Raw genomic sequence first — 17684 nt, forward strand, 5'->3', positions numbered from 1 at the left:
AGTTAACATGATGCTACAGAAGTCTATCATAGCGAATTGGAGTTTCGCAGATTCACGGTTGTTTCCTCGTGTTGGCCTTTAACGACTGTAATTAGTGAAGATCACCTCGTAGCGTTGTCTTTGCTGTGCCGCGGCAGTGACTCCTGCTGGCCATCGCTTGTTGGCTGTGGTGCAGGAAGTAACTGCTCGGTAGAAAATGACTAATGGTTGGGGGTCCGGGTAGCGTAGCGGTCAGTTCCGCTGCCTCCCAACACAGGGATCGCCGGTTCGAATCCCCGTGTTTCCTCCGGCTCGGCCGGGCGTCCCTACAGACACAGTTGGCCGTGTCTGCGGGCGGGAAGCCGGATGTGGGTATGTGTCCTGGTCGCTGCACTAGCGCCTCCTCTGGTCGGTTGGGGCGCCTGTTCAGGGGGAACTGGGGGGGAATAGCGTGATCCTCCCACACGCTACGGGCCCCTGGTGAAACTCCTGACTGTCCGGTGAAAAGAAGCGGGGACTCCTCATGTATCGGAGGAGGCATGCGGTAGTCTGCAGCCCTGCCCGGAATGGCGGGTGGAGCATGTTTTAGAAGGACCACTTGATTTCACTATAACAGGCTGCTGGAACAACATTTTAGCTTTGTTGGAACTTTGGAGTGGTGTTTTTTTTTTTACACTGAGGATTGTGGATTTGTCCTCCGTCCTCCATTAATGGCTTTGAACTGTAGATGACATGAACGGCGAGTATGAACTAGGGCTTGACTTAAAACACTTCAAACTATTCATAAGGGAGGTGAGGAACAGTGAGGCTGACAAGAGGGAGAAGAATCCTATTTTAAACCGCATGCTGTTGCCTCCTCCTCCTCCTCCTCCTAAAGGAGATCCGGTGCTGTAAGGGTGTCCTTGAAACGCCATTTCACCCTATACAGCTCTTTCTGCCTCACGCCGCACCGACCCGAGCACTTTCAGACATTTTCTTGAAGAATTGTTTCCCCCTGTTGTTACCCTCCATTAAACACTCGGAAGCAAATCGAGCCGCTGAGTACTGAAGGCGCCCTTGAGCCGCCCGCTTCTCGCTCCTGTTTCGTTGCCCCACCTTGTTGTGCATGATAGAAAGGATGCATTCGCACACCGCACCGTACCAAAACAAAGCTAGACAACCTTTACTTGAAGCGCACCACCTGTTGCATCCCTGTTGCAACCAAAAACGTAGGCAGGAGTGCACAGTAATATGAGAATGACTTCCCCCAGTTTCAATTAGTTATGAGGAATCTCTCCCAGTCACACGAGGGGAGGAACTGACACCTGATGGAGGGACTTTATAACATGCATGCACACGTGGCCTATGGATAAGAGGAACACCTACCTGGTGCAAAGGGCCAATGCAAAGCGCATGGTCAGGTGGGGTACTGCGTTGGTCCCGGTGGGTCCCCTAGCCCCTTCTGTTGTCTGAGGCTCCAAAAATGACCCGTGACAGCGTTTCACATCAGAGAAAAGACTCTACGTGATCCTTTTTCAACCTGAAATTTGATGACTTTCCCTAGAGTGACCCCCAACTTTAGAAAAAGTGAAACATTGTTTTTGTTCACATTTCCATGAACGCTGTACACCACTAGGGTACTAAGATTAGGGTCATGTTTGACCCCAAGGCAAAAACTACATTCTTTTTTTGGGGCAGGAGGGGATTTTTCTCCCTTTGTCCCCCCAATTGTACTTAGCCAATTACCCCACTCTTCTGAGCCGTCCCGGTCGCTGCTTCACCCCCTCTGCTGATCCGGGGAGGGCTGCAGACTACCACATGCCTCCTCCGATACATGTGGAGTCACCAGCCGCTTCTTTTCACCTGACAGTGAGGAGTTTCGCCAGGGGGATGTAGCGTGTGGGAGGATCACGCTATTCCCCCCAGTTTCCCCCCCGAACAGGCGCCCCAACCGACCAGAGGAGGCGCTAGTGCAACGACCAGGACACAGACCCACATCCTACTTCCCACCTACTTCCCATTTGAACCGAAGATCCTCTTCTTGGTAGGCAACGAAATAGACTGCTGCACTACCCGGATGCCCAAAAACTACTTTCTGTACATTTCTGCTGCTTTTTTAGGCTATACAAGTACTATCGCTTGCTAAAAAGTTAATTTTCACACCTATGCAGTACCTTAAGCAATAATGATGATGATAATAATAATAATAATAATAATAATAAGCCTCTACATTAGTAAAGAAAACAAGTATGACAGGTGTGTTGTAATAAAAGTGAGCGGTGTCCCCTGACTAAATGCAGTCTTTCTGCACTAGATAGTCACAAAGTTTGTGATGAATGACGGGTTGTTTCTGCGTGCAAAATAGGTTTGGGGTTTAAAATGAAATTGCTTTAATTTAGAGGGTTAATGAAGGCGGGCCATCAATGACCCTTGAGACAAGGGCAGTATACAGAATGTGTGGGCAACACAAGGACTAGCTAAATAAGACGACACGGTTTGAATTCAGACTTGATTTAGTTTGCCTGGCTGAGTTTGAGAATCTTCAGCTCATCTTCCTAACGGAGCACGAGCGTCTCCCTCGAGTCCGGTACGGACAGCTATGCCATTTTGGACTAAATCGAGGGAGGGGTCTTTCAACTGAACACGGGTCAAAAGTTGGAAGTGTGTTTGTTTACGATTCTTTGACATGAAAACGTTTAACACAACCCTTTAACGCATAGTAAACGATATGTGTCCCTGTATAGTATATCTTCATATGTAGAAGAAGGGCCCATGCAGGTAACCAGTGGTGCCTGCAGAACATGTTGAGTGGGGGTGGCCAAAGAGGAGCCGCTGATATTTGGTGGGTGGCACTTGAATTGTTCTTAAAATCGCTGGTGTGGTGGACACGTATTGGGGACAGAATTCACCCCAGGAACTAAGGGTTAAGTCAGGGTTGCCCTGGCAGGTTAACGCAGGGTTAAGTTATGGTTGTTCAGCCAGTTTCCTGGTTATTCTTCCCGCCTCCGCTCAGTCGAGCTGTGGTTTTGTTGTCTCTCTGATTTACCGTGGATTAAAGAAAGTTGCCTACACGGCTAAAGTGTGAACCTACGGTCTTCTCCGTTCCTTCGGCTCTACACTGGTGTATTTACTATATTCTTCACAGTACGGTGGCAGTTTGGATTTACTACAATAAGAAACTTATTTGCGGTCATAGAAAATTACCCCAATAACTCCTCCTAATGCATGCATAATGCTCATAATCAAAAACCAACCCTTCAACAATCTGGATTACTAGGCGCTAATCCAGATTGTGGGTAGTAAATACTGCGGCCTGTGAATGATGGGTCGCTAGATTCATGACATTGTGGACTAATGTCCCCTATGGTGGCCACTGACAGTTTAATACATCGAGTCAGGACATGGTTAAACACACAAGTTTGTTGTCTGAAGTGGTCGTCGTTATAGAGGACCACCCAACTCGCCTACACTGTGTTGTGATATACTGTTTCACAGAGTGGAGATGCTACTGAATAACATACAATATACAGTATAAAGTATCCAGCAAATCCATAAAAGAACTGATTCCTTCTCCTCCCTCCTCCTAGCTTCTGGCAGTGGAGGGTTGTTTTTTTTTTCCCAAAGTGGTTTTGCGTTTCATTTTGTCTGCTGAACCCCAACTGACAACTAAATACATCGATTCTGTGTGTGTGTGTGTGTGTGTGTGTGTCTTCCTGTGCGAGACTAGCTGGTTGTTGGGACTACTGCCTCAAGACTCTCATGTACTCACACACACACCGAGGCAGACGTCACAGATACCACCCATAACCCCACACACGGGCTCACATAACATGTGACCTGTGCAGCCATCTTCCAGACCCCCCTCCCGCCCTCCCCCTCCCGCCCTGCCGCGAGCAGGGGGTAAACGGTCGGTGGTGGAGAGATGGAATAGAGATGGAATAGATATTTTTCATTCCGCATCCTAAGAAGTCTTTACTGCATGTTGTTTGTTGAGCGAGCACATTGTTTTGTTTTTGTTTTTGTTTACCTTGCCACACGCACGCTTTCACAACTGGCAACTCATTGCAGCCACAGTCGCCCCCTATCGGCCACTTAGCGGCGCAACATTCCTTATGAAAACACGCTGTTGCCAGTCTCTGTCCGAGCGCGTGAAGAGGACAGCTCGTCACGGGGCGTCCGAGCACGGAGCTAATGGCGATGCTGCAGCTCGTGCGGAACAAGGTAATTAATTAATTCACCTGGGCTGAATTAATCCGGGCTCTGACAGAAACACTGGAGGATCCTGAAAAGAGCCGGGTTTGGTAAGGACCCGCTGATAGTGTGGTGAGCCGGCGTGGAAGAAGGAGTCGAGGAGCACAGATCTCCTTTTGATGGCAGCTCCCGTGCCCCGTACACCGCACGACCCCGAGAGTGCGCCGCTTCTTTTTCTGTTTCTTCTTCTTTTTCTGTTTCTTCTTCTGCTTCTTCTTCTTCTGTTTCTTCTGCTTCTTCTTCTGCTTCTTCTTCTTCTTCATCGGGTTTCCCTCCCTTTTTCTCCCCAATTGTATCCGGCCAGTTCCGTCCCGGTCGCTGCTCCACCCCCTCCGATCCGGGGAGGGCTGCAGACTACCACACGTCTCCTCCCATACACGTGGAGTCGCCAGCCGCTTCTTTTCACCTGACAGTGAGGAGTTTCACCAGGGGGACGTAGCGCGTGGGAGGATCACGCTATAACCCAACCCCCCAAAAAACAGGCGCCCCGACCAACCAGAGGAGGCGCTATTGCAGCGACCAGGACACATACCCACATCCGGCTTCCCACCCGCAGACACGGCCAGTTGTGTCTGTACGGACGTCCCACCAAGCCGGAGGTAACACGGGGATTCGAACCGCCGATCCCCATGTTGGTAGGCAACGGAAGAGCCCGCCACGCCACCCGGACACCGACATTTTTTATTTGATCCGCAGCGGATAACCACCTTTTGGGATCTATACAGACGATTGGGTCTTTTCAACAAGCAAGGCGGAAACAATCCAACGCCATTACAAAGAGATCCTATCTCACACTACCTGCAAAGACAAGATTATTCAAATTCAAATGTCTTTATTTCGAACATGCAAAAGAAAATAAAAATGACCAAGCATAAATAAAACAGCAAAAAAAGAGAAAGAAAAGATGACAAATGAAAAAAATAAAACCAGGAGAATTCAGCGACAATTCTCAACAGAGAATCCAACAAAAATGAGATGTTCGAAAAGCAGCAGGAGGAAGTTACTATATTTCCTGCCCCCTCTCTAATGCTCAATTAATAAACCTAAATAATAAACTTAGTTTTTTACACATCAGAGTGCGTCATTCTCAACAACTATCTCACAATGACTCAGTAAAAAAATGATAAAAGCAATAAAAAAATGAAAACAAAAAAGAAAGAAAACAATCACAATGATTTCCAAGAAACAACAATATCAGCATCCACTACGGGTGCCACGGTAATGAGAGCAGCAAAACCTCCTCCTCGTCCTTGTTCCTCTTTAAAATAGTTTTTGTACCTCTTTGTGAATTGATTTAAACTCGTGCTTTCCTCGAGTTCTTCATCCAGACCATTCCACAAACTTACCCCATAATCTAACATACTCATACTTTTGCAAGTGGCACGAACACAGTGTTTCTTAAAATTCAGTTTTCCTCTTAAACTGTACCCCCCCACCGCACCCCACCTCGCTATCTGAGAACAGTTGTATGTTGCCAGGAAGTAGACTCTACCTTGCCTTGTACAACATTTGTGCAGTCTAGAATTCTACCGGGTCCATGAACTTCATGGCCCGTGAGTTTAAGAACAGTTTGTTAGTGTGTTCCCTATATCTTACATTGTTTACTACCCTTGTTGCTCTTTTGTCAACGATTGTAGGTTGCTTTTGTAGGTGTTCCCCCGCACCGAAACTCAAATACGGCAATACAAGTCAACAGTACAGACTGTTCGATGCTTTCTGATCCAGGATGTGCCTCGCCTTCCCCAGAACTCCAACGCTCTGTGCCATTTGTGTTCTCACGAATCTTATACGAGGTTTCCAGCAGATTTTATGGTCAACTATCACACCCAGAAATGTATTTTCATATGCTCTGTCAATGTTAATATCGTTGATCGTTACTTCTACTTGTGTGTCTATTTTACAATTTCCAAATACCATACAACTTAGTTTTGTTCAACCAGTCACACCAAACTTCAGAAGAATAGCCAATCAGTTGCAAAGGATTCAGCCAAACCCTGCCGTAACCAAGGCTTAGAGACCTCCAAGGCACGATAGAAACGTCAGGCACCACTAAAGGAGTTTGGATCCAACCCTTTTTCAGGCTAATGTAAAAATGGGTAGAGGTGCAATATAATGGCCTTTAACTGTGTCCAACACTGATATGGCCTCTTTTCGCTCTTGGGGGTCGCTCTTTTAATGCAGGTCTAGATTGGCTGAGGTAGATTTTGAATGGTTTTTAAACTGCATAAAGAAATTAACTAGCTATCGTTAGCCTAGCATAAGTTGTTGTGTTTTTGGTTTTTTTTTTTTTTACCCTCACGTCTACTGGCTAACGAAAACTAGATCTGGAAGAAAAAAAAAGAGTGTTATTAAAAGCAGCATGAACAATCAACAGCTAATCATATAAAAAGGGACGAGAATATGATCGCTTCATGTTATGATGATGCTTAAAGCAGAGTGGAGAGGATAGCACTGACAAGCAACATGTAAGGTCAAAGCAACATCCACACCGTCGTCTTTAGCAAAACTTTTTTTTTTTACTATTATTTGTTATTTACCCCTTTTTTCTCCCCAGTTGTATCCGGCCAATTACCCCACTCTTCCAAGCCGTCCCGGTCGCTGCTCCACCCCCACTGCTGACCCGGGGAGGGCTGCAGACTACCTCATGTCTCCTCCCATACATGTGGAGTCGCCAGCTGCTTCTTTTCACCTGACAGTGAGGAGTTTCACCAGGGGGACGTAGCGCGTGGGAGGATCACGCTATTCCCCCCAGTTCCCCCTCCCCCCAAACAGGCGCCCCAACCGACCAGAGGAGGCGCTAGTGCAGTGACCAGGACACATACCCACATCCGGCTTCCCACCCGCAGACACGGCCAATGGTGTCTGTAGGGACGCCCCCAGTAAATCAACTCTTAAAAGTTCACAAACATGTTAAAATAGGAACCTCGTAGGGCGTCCGGGTAGCGTAGCGATCTATTCCGTTGCCTGCCAAGACGGGGATCGCCAGTTCGAATCCCTGTGTTACCTCCGGCTTGGTCGGGCGTCTCTACAGACACAATTGGCCGTGACTGTGGTTGGGAAGCTGGAAGTGGGTATGTTTCCTGGTCGCTGAACTAGCGCCTCCTTTGGTCGATCAGGGCACCTGTTTGGGGGGAGGAAGAAATGGGGGGAATAGCATGATCCTCCTGCACGCTACGTTCCCCTGGCGACACTCCTCACTGTCAGGTGAAAAGAAGCGGCTGGTGACTCCACATCTATCGGAGGAGACGTGGTAGTCTGCAGCCCTCCCCGGATCGACAGAGGGGGTGGAGCAGTGACCAGGATGGCTCGGAAGAGTGGGGTAATTGTCCGGATACAACTGGGGAGAAAAGGGGGGGGGGGTCTAAAATATACACACACATATATATATATATATATATATATAAACTTGGCACAAAAAGTAAGGACATATGTGTTTGGTAGATTATGTCTTTGTTGTAACAATGCTTCTTGGCAATAAATCTTATATCAGGCACCTGGTTGTCAGCACCTGGGGTACCAGAAGCTCAAAACAAGAGTCAATAGCAACAGCAAAATAAGCTGTTTGGCATTGGCAGAGAAGATTTGGCAAATTTTTCATGGGTGCAACCCACATACTCAGCTCTGCTGCTCATCCCACCAATGCATGTTCCTTACCAATGTGGCGCCATTTAAAAGGGGAATAAACAGGCTTTCCAACGGTATAAGATTTATTGCCAAGAAGCATTGTTACAACAAAGACATAATCTACCAAACACAAATGTCCTTACTTTTTGTGGTAAGTATATATATATATATATGAATCTCATCACACGTCATTTCCACTTAAAATACTCTGTATATTTAAAAAGCAGAATGACGGGCAAACAGAATCCAAAACGCCAGTCATTTTCATCATGGACGAAAAATAAATGGATCTGGATGTAGTCTTAGAGCCGCAAAATGACGACAATACTTTAGAGGTCTATAATTGTTCATCACTATTTTATTTATACAATCAAAAAAAAAGGGGGGGTGAGAGTAAAAGCCTATACCTATGGCTATTCTATACTATTCTGTTCTGTCCTATTGTCTACAACACACACAGACACCACTCTGTTGAACTAGATATGATATGAGACTATGTAATGGCAGATGATAGCCCGGGTTTCTGTGCAATGTTGCTGGTCTGCTCTGCTTTTGGCTATTTCCATTCATCTATAAATAGCAATGCTGATCATGCAGCACAGTATGGCATGGCCCTGGCTGGCTCTGCAGCTCTTTCTCCTTCTGCTCTCTCTCTCTCTCTCTCTCTCTCTCTCTCTCTCTCTCTCTCTCTCTCTCTCTCTCTCTCTCTCTCTCTCTCTCTCTCTCTCTCTCTCTCTCTCTGTCTGTCTGTCTGTCTGTCTGTCTGTCTCACACACACGTACACGCACGCAGACACACTAATGGGCTCATGCAAATGTGCATACACATGCACACACATACTAACATGCGAAGATCTTTCCCGATTTCCATTTTTATTTTTCCCCTCTCATCTACTCCTCCCCACATTCACTCTGATTTTTTCAAAATTACCCCCTCCCCCACTCCCTGCCTCCCCACTCTTTCCTCCTCATCCCCCATCTCCTCTTTTCATCTCTTCTCCCTCTTTATGCTTCCCCTCATCCCTCTCCAACACTCATCCACTTTCTCTCCATATTAGCCCCCTTTTCCCAGCTCTATTCGTCTTTACCGTCTTCATCTGTCCGCGCCACCTCCCATCTCCCTCATTAACTGTTAACCTAGAGAGTCGTCTCTTTCATCTTCACAGGGGGATAAGAGAGAAAATGGGGGCAACACAGTCTCATCTGCAAATTTCACTCTAATATAACGATTGCCTCAATCAAAAAACTACGGCTGTACTGCAGTGGTACTCACAATTGGTACTCACGGTGGAATTAGAGCAGATCTTTGAAGTTTTCTGAACTTTGAAAGCCAAATCACTCTGTAAGGCTCAGTGTTCAGAGAGGAAGGGAACAGAAATGGATTGGCGGGAACAGAATTATGACAGAAGAGAAATGAACAGAATAAAACGGAATAGTGTAGTGAGTGAGTGAGTGAGTGAGTGAAAGCAGTCTTTCCCTGTCAAATTCCTCTATCAGGTGTGGTCACTTTTAATGATCAGATTTGTGGTTATTGATCAGAAGATGTGTAGGTAAATGTCTTCAATACATAGAAAACTGACCTGTGGAGAACCGCACTTCATTGGCCTATTGTTCATAACTTTGACTTGTTCTGGCAGCGCTCTTCTCTGAATAGTAGAGATGGTCTTCACCTGAACATGCTAGGTAGTCACATGCTTGCTGCTAATTTGCAGCACGCTGTTGTCCTCCACACATGATTGACTTGTTTAACAGTGCATCTCAAAGCCTACACAGACTACCTTCCACAATACAGCCCGGTCCACCTACTAAAAAAAACAAAAACAAAAAAACTACTCACACCTCATACACTGGCTCCACCAACCCCAAGGCTCTCTTTTCCATAATAGCCAAACTTCTCAAACCCAGTGACAATACCACCAGTTCCTTCACAGTTAACAAGTGCAACTCTTTTATTTTGTTTTTCCAAACTAAAATTGACACCAACTACAGCAACCTGACTCCCCCCCCCCCTTTACCATTCAGCCCCTGTCAAAGTTCTCCCCTGTGTCCCCAATGGAGTTGTCCAACTTTATGGTAGGAATGAGAAGCTCCATTTGGGTTCTGGATCTCATCCCATCCAATTTTGTTAAGGACTGTCTCCCAGTTATTTCCTTACTCATCACAGAAATCATTAACTCCCCCTTGGCTGTGGTTCAGTCCCCCACATACTTAAACTGGCTGCTGTCAACCCCATCCTCAAAAAATCTGGACTCAACTCTGATATCATGAGCAACTTCCGCTCCATCTCCAATCTCTCCTTTCTTTAAAAAAATACCGAAATGCATTGTCACGTCCCAAATCAAAGCTCACCTCATCTCCAACAACCTGTTCGAACCATTTCAATCTGGTTTCCACTCACAGCACAGAAATAGCCCTCCTTAAAGTCACTAGTGACCTCCTCCTCTCCGCAGGTTTGGACCACCTCAGCATTCTCATCCTCCTCGACCTCACTGCAGCTTTTGACACCATTAACCACACTGTTCTTCTCTCCTGCCTTCAGTCCTCCCTCAACATCACCAATACTGCCTTCTCCTTGCTAAAGTCCTATCTCACAAACAGACAACAGTTCATCAACATCAACAAATGCATTTCCTTCACCACTCCTCTGTCCCAAGGCGTCCCTCAAGGTTCAGTGCTCGATCCTCTCTTGTTCATCCTTTACATACTCCGTCTTGGTAACATCATACGTCGTCATGGTCTCCACTTTCACTGTTACACTGATGACGTCCAGCTCTACTAATTCCATCACCACTAAAACTTACTTCACTCTGACCAAATGCCTCACTGAAATCAAATCATGGGTGCAAGCCAACTTCCTCATTATCAATGATCTCAAATCCCTTACCAAAACCACTCACAACGTCTGCCTTGCCATCGATAACTCCTCTCTCCCCCGCACTTTCACAATCTTGGAATCATTTTCAATAGCAACCTTACTTTTAAACACCACATCAATCAGCTCACCAGAAGTGCCTTTTTCCACCTAAAATTCATAGCTTGTCTTCACCCATCACTCTCCTTCTCTGCTGCTGAAACCTTGATCCATGCCTTTATGACATCCAGAATTGACTACTGAAACAGCATTCTCCATGGCTCATCATCCGAAGTCCTAAACAAACTGCAGTACATCCAGAACTCTGCTGCCCGCCTGCTCACCCACTGCCGCTCCCATGACCACATCACCCCTGTTCCCAGAACCTCCACTGGCTCCCTGTCCCACAATGAATCCAATTCAATGTTCTTCTCCTCACTCACAAAGCCCCCCATAACCAGGCCCCCTCCTACCTCACCAACCTGCTCCACTACCATACTCCTTCCCGCACTCTTCACTAGTCTGATGCCAACCTCCTGTCTCCACCACACAGAAACAAGAACTGGACTTGGGGCAACAGAGCCTTCTCCATAGCTGCTCCGTCCCTCTGGAGCCCCCCCCCCCCAAACACATCAGAGACTGCACCAGTCTGTCCACGTTCACATCATTAACCAAAACTCACCTCTTCAGAATTGCTTTTAATGTATGATTAATGTTGCGTGTTTTTTGCTTCTGGTGTGTTGCTTTTATGTTTATTTTAAATTATGTAAAGCATCTTGGTGTATTTTGAAAAACCTTGTACAAATAAAATTTATTGTTATTATTATACAAATTTCCTTTAACTTCATGCCATAATACAACATAATAATCGGGCCCATTCGTTGGGCCTAGGGTTAGAATGAGGTAGAAGTCTATTTGATGGATAGTGCCTTTCTTAGGATATGAGATGTTCCGAGTAGTGTGATCTTCTGTAGTTCTTGTATTTTGATGTTCCCTGGGATCCGTTGGGTGTATTTCCCCATCTCTCTTCTTTCTTTCTTTTTTTTTACAAGTCCCAGGGCTGCTATCACTACTGGTATTGTTGTGGTTTTCATTCCCCACATTCGTTCGATCTCGATTTCAAGGTTTTTATATTTTGACAGTTTTTCAGTTACTTTTACTGACATGTTCCTTTCAGTCGGGATGGACATTTCGATGAGTAGGCAGCTTTTTTCTTTTTTTGTTCTTGATGACGATGTCCGGTCTGTTGGCCTTTATCTCATGATCTGTCTGTATTGGCATGTCCCATAAGATTGTGATACCATCTTTTTCTGTTACTGTTTGGGGCTCGTGCTCGTACCATTTTTCTGTTGTGTTGATGTTGAATTCTTTGCAGATGTTCCAGTGCAGACATGTGGCAGCCTTGTTGCGTCTTTGTAGGTATTCAGTTTTGGCCAGCTCAGGGCACCCGGCCATGATATGGTCAACGATTTCCTGGGATTGACCACATATCCTGCACGCTGGGTCTGTGCCATCTTTGAGGGTTTTGCTCCGGTAGTAATTGGTCTTGATGGCCTGGTCTTGGGCAGCGAAGATAAAGCCCTCTATTTGGGATTTCAGCCCAGCTGTTTTGAGCCATTGGTTGGTCATATGTTAGTCTACATCCTTCTCATCTACTCTTTTTGGGTATTGCCTGTGCATTTGTTTCCCTTACCATTTTTGTTTCATTTGTTCTTGGGCGTGACGCTTTGCTTTTTGTTTGACTTTTCGGGCGTGGATGGTTGGAGCTTCATTTTCAGGTTGCGGTGTTTCAGGGAGGTGGAGCTCTCTTCTGAACATTGCGACTTGGTTAGCTACGGAGCACTTTTTGTTTTGTTTTTCATGCTGTCTAGCAATCATGAGAAGGGGGTCATTTCTGGTGTTAAGGTAAGTATCTAGGCCTTTTGTTTTTGTTTTGTAGGCAGTTTCCAGTTGGATTAGACCCCCGCCACCCTCGTTTCTGGGGAGATACAATCTATCCACATGTGATTTTGGGTGGCGCATCCTCTCTAAGGTGAGTATTTTTCTTGTTTTTCTATCTAGTTTCCTGATCTCTTCTAGCTTCCAGTCGATGATGTTGAAGCTGTAAGTTACGACTGGTGTAGCCAGGGCGTTGATGGCTTCAATTCAGTTGGATGCATTGAGTTTGGATTTTGTTACCATTCGTATTCTTCGGTAGTACTCCTTTCTGATCTTTTCTTTAATTTTGGCATGTTGTATCCCGTCCCCTTCATTCACTCCCAGGTATTTGTATGTGCCTTCTTGTTCTAGGTCTTGGATGGTGGTGTCTAGGTCAATGTGGATGTTTTCGGTGTTGGTAAGTTTTCCTTTTTTGAATGTAGCTTTGGCACACTTGTCTGGTCCGAACTCCATTTTGATGTCGTCACTGAAGCCTTTTACGATGGTCAAAAGGCCAGTTTGTTCTTGGTCATTCTTGGCAAAGGTTTTCAGGTCATCCGTGTAGACTAGATGGTTAATAGTGCATGAATCTGTAGTATAACCATAGCTGGTGTTGCTCAGGAGGGAGGATAGTGGAGTAAGAGCTATGCAGAAGAGGAGAGGAGAAAGAGAGTCGCCTTGAAATATGCCGCTATTGATGTTGATCTGCCTTGAATGTAGCATCCCGTCTGTGTATTTTAGAACAAGGGTTGTTTTCCATTATTATTATTATTAATATTATTATATCCATCCATCCATCCATTATCCAAGATGCTTATGGGGATGCTGGAGCCTGTCCCAGCAGTCATTGGGTGGCAGGTGGGGAGACATACAACTGATATTGCCATAGATTCCAATATCAGACAATTATTTCTAAAATGTCCAAATGTCCATATACATTATATATGAGGTTTTATATGTGAGTCTGGCATATCATATATTCATTAAGATGAATTTGAACTGCAAGACAATGAGTATCAACGCATCAACTGTATATTTATTTCTACGTTCATTTTGAGAGGCATCTGTCTTCATGGGGCACATTCAGTCATGCAAGCTTTTATATGTTCAAATCTCATGTCCCATTTTTCTTTGTGAGAGAGAGAGAGAAAGAGAGAGAGAGAGGTAACAGACAGGAAAAATGAAATTGCTTTTGTGATTACTTTTGACAAAACGCAAATAACCCGAATGACTTGTCATGAGTTCTAGATTCCCAGAGTTTGGGTAAGTGCCTCTAACGCTCTGTTTGCACCTCTCCGTGGTTTTGTTGTTGCAAATTGAAAACGCTGTCGGCCAAGTACAATGAAAACAGAGTAGAGCCACAACAGGTCAGGATGCTAAAGGTCATACAACAATGCAGTGATCTGTGCTTACCGCCACACTCCACACACATACACACACACACACACACACACACACACACATCCCCGCACGGCATCAGCAGCTGCTTTGACACATGGATGCACATTTGACACACTTTCTCATACGCACCAACCCCCACGAGGAAAGAGCTTGTCAACAAAAATGTGACTTTTTTTATTCCAAAACAGACGCTGTGCCTCAGAGGGACACAGAGGTCTCCATGTGACTCCATAAAGAGATAACCAAAATGAAACTCTGGAGCAGAGTGGGCTGAGTTAACGCCTGTAAACCGAATGATGAATGCATCCCAGATGCATGTCGGTGATATGTAGGTGGAAGGCCTGTGGGCCGAAGGGAGATCCAATCCAATAACCTGAACCACAGCTCACTCTCTGGCTGTCCGCCACGCCCATCAATCAGCCCACCTTTATTTGTGTAGCACCTCTCACACAGGTTGCTGCAGTTCAGAGTGCTTCGCGGATGACTTGACAAGCCGATAATAAGATGACAATTTGAGAATAATGAAAATAGGGTTAAATAAAAGCTAGACAAAAAAAATTAAATAAAATAGATTAAAAAGAAAACAAAGACATAAAATCAATAAGGATAAAAATATAAGAGAATATTAATAATAATAAAATAAATTATTAAAAATAATAATAATAATAAAATAACACAATAATAAAATCGAATAAAATTTCTCAGCATAAGTACAGTAAAATAAGTGAGCAGATATAGTAAGGGATGTCTTAACCAAAAGCCGGGCTGAAGAGGTGGGTTTTAAGTTTGCAGCCGCTCTCAGGTCCTCAGGCAGGCCGTCCCAGCGGCTCGGAGCATAAACGCTAAAAGCTGCCCCGCCAGAGGTTTTAGTCCTGCACTTTGGAACAACTAACAGACTCGCGCCAGAGGACCTGAGGGGTCGTACTGGTTCACAAGCATGTGAGACACATGCCGGTGCAGGACCGTGAAGCGCTTTAAAAACAAGTAAAAGGAACTTTAGAATCAATATGGAGACTGGCAGGCAGCCAGTGTAGGGACCTGAAATCAGGTGTGATGTGTTCTGTCCTTCTGGTCCTGGTCAGCACTCGGGCTGCGGAGGCCACTTTCCTCACATCCCCATCCATCCATTCATCCATCCATTCATCACCATCCATCCATCCATCTACCTGTCATTTCTCCATTTCTGGCATTCTCACAGTTTCCCTTCCCTTTCCCCTTTCTCCAGATGCTCCAGTGGAGCTGCTCGGTGTCCGTCATTAAAAAAGGACTAAAGGCTGCACTGAGAGCTCTGGTGCGAATGTGTCAAAGGTCAAGATAAGAAGGGACAGTGTGTGCTATGTCAGTCTTCCCTGGCTAACAAGGTTTCTAAAAAGGCCTCTGCTGTGATCTGCCCTTCCCTGTAAGACTGTAGGTGGCCGAAGATGACCTGGCACCGCCAAGCCCCCCCCCCCCTCTCTCTCCCTCCCTCCCCCTCTGCCGCCGCCTCCTCTGCTTCACGCCTCTTCTTTTGCTCCTCTGCAGTCAGCAATTCATTATCTGACCTAACCAAGCACACAAGCCCTGATTCATTTTTCTCCCTCCCGCCTCCACCCCCCACTTTCCTGCCTGCAATTGTTGATTGTCCTTCCCTGTTTATGCCTACAGCCAGACAGCATGCAAGCTTTCACACATATAGACAGTGGACAATTACAGCTCGCGCGAGCACACACACACACACAAACACACACACACACACACAAGAGCACTCGCTACCATTCTACCACTCAGACTGGCATGCTTACATCCTGCAGAAGCCTTATCTTTGCATAGCATTGTACTGTTGGGCAGTGGAAGCCGCTTTTCCATCCAGTATATACTAAGCGTCCCCCGCAGCCAAACCTCAGTTAGAGTTATGTAAGTCCACCCCCCCCCCCGAATGAGTGAAGAGCAGCTGAAATTTCTCAAGGGGTTTGGCACCACGACAGTACAAGCACATTCGAACAGATACCGCTGAACTGAAATCTAATTACTGCTGTCCTCTGAAGAGGTGTAAGGGTCGCCTTAATGCCGTGGTTACATAATTAAGGCTTTCCCGTTGAAAGTGAAACTCGGTGACCCCCGCACGCCGACTGGGGGAGCCTCGGCACTGAACGGGCGGCGCACATCTTCAGAGATTCCCAAAGGGTGATTCCAGGATGGGGTTAACGTGTGCGAACAGACACACCTGATGAAAATGTCCTCTCAGGTGGAAGAGATCCGTTTCAGTGGCATGGTCATGTAATCTATGCTTCCCTGCTGTGAATGAGCCATGGTGAATCCCACGGACGGCTTTACAGTGAATGGTGATACAGTACAGCAGTCATACTACCGAGGGTCTTCTTTAGCAGGATCCACTGGTGGTGCAGAAACCTTTCAGCCGTCTTCTCTTAGGGATTGTACACATTTCTAAGTCACTCACAATAACGTTAAATTACTCCCTCTTGGGGTTTTTGTCGTTGTTTGGGACACATTTGATGAGGGTTTTCATTGACGTACTACACAGTCATGAGTTTATAATAAGAGGGGTGGTTAATTGGATGGGTGGTTAGCAAGTTTCCTTGTATAGACCTCTAAAGTGTGCTGCGCTGTAAATTTCATGCCCAAACCGGAGATTCCAGATGCAACTCTGTCCAAACTAAAATAATTGTCTTTAACTATGTATGACGTTGATATTGACAATTTTTACTTCGGAAAATTGCTCTCTTGTGCATCTCTTGATTGGTGAAAACTGATTTTGATCAGTTTAGGAAGTCCATTAAAAACTCGCCAGCAATTGGGCATCCGGGTAGTGTAGCGGTCTATTCCGTTGCCTACCAACAAGGGGATCGCCAGTTCGAGGCCCCGTGTTGCCTCCGGCTTGGTCGGGGAGCCCTACAGACACAATTGGCTGTGTCTGTGCGTGGGAAGCCGGATGTGGGTATGTGTCCTGGTCGCTGCACTAGCGCCTCCTCTGGTCGGCCGGGGCGCCTGTTTGGAGGGGAGGGGGAGAACTGAGGGGAATAGCGTGGTCCTCTCACGCGCTACGTCCCCCTGGTGAAACTCCTCACTGTCAGGTGAAAAGAAGCGGCTGGCGACTCCACATGTATGGGAGGAGGCACGTGGTAGTCTGCAGCCCTCCTCGGATCGGCAGAGGGGGTGGAGCAGCGACCGGGACGGTTCGGAAGAGTGGGGTAATTGGATGGGTACAATTGGGGAGGAAAAAAACATTGCCAGCAACTGCTAGTTTACCATAAGCTATTTGCCCTTGACAGCACATGCTCAACACCACTAGTGATCCCTCGTGTAGCTTGGTGACGCAACATCTGCACAATGGCTGTTAGCTGTTAGCAAAATGTTTCTTAAAAATTCGCTATGCTTTTAAAATAGTGTAACAATCACGGATGAATGGCTCGGTGGCCCTTGGCTAAGGGGTCGGACCCTTTAGTCGACTGGTTAACGTTGTCGCGAATTTAGGAGGCGAATGGTAGTGACTTCAGGGGGCAGCCGCGGGAACCGCCACAGCCGGGACGCGAACCCGGATCCCCCGCACCGCGGGCGACAACGTTAACCAGTCGACTAAAGGGTCCGCCCCGTTAGCCAAGGGCTAGCGAGCCTCTTACTCCGTGATCGTTACAATATGTAACAATCTGGTCATACGTGAGTTCTACTTATGATACGCTGCTTTA

The sequence above is a fragment of the Lampris incognitus genome, chromosome 3 (genome assembly GCF_029633865.1).
Source record: "Lampris incognitus isolate fLamInc1 chromosome 3, fLamInc1.hap2, whole genome shotgun sequence".
Taxonomy (NCBI): Eukaryota; Metazoa; Chordata; class Actinopteri; order Lampriformes; family Lampridae; genus Lampris; species Lampris incognitus.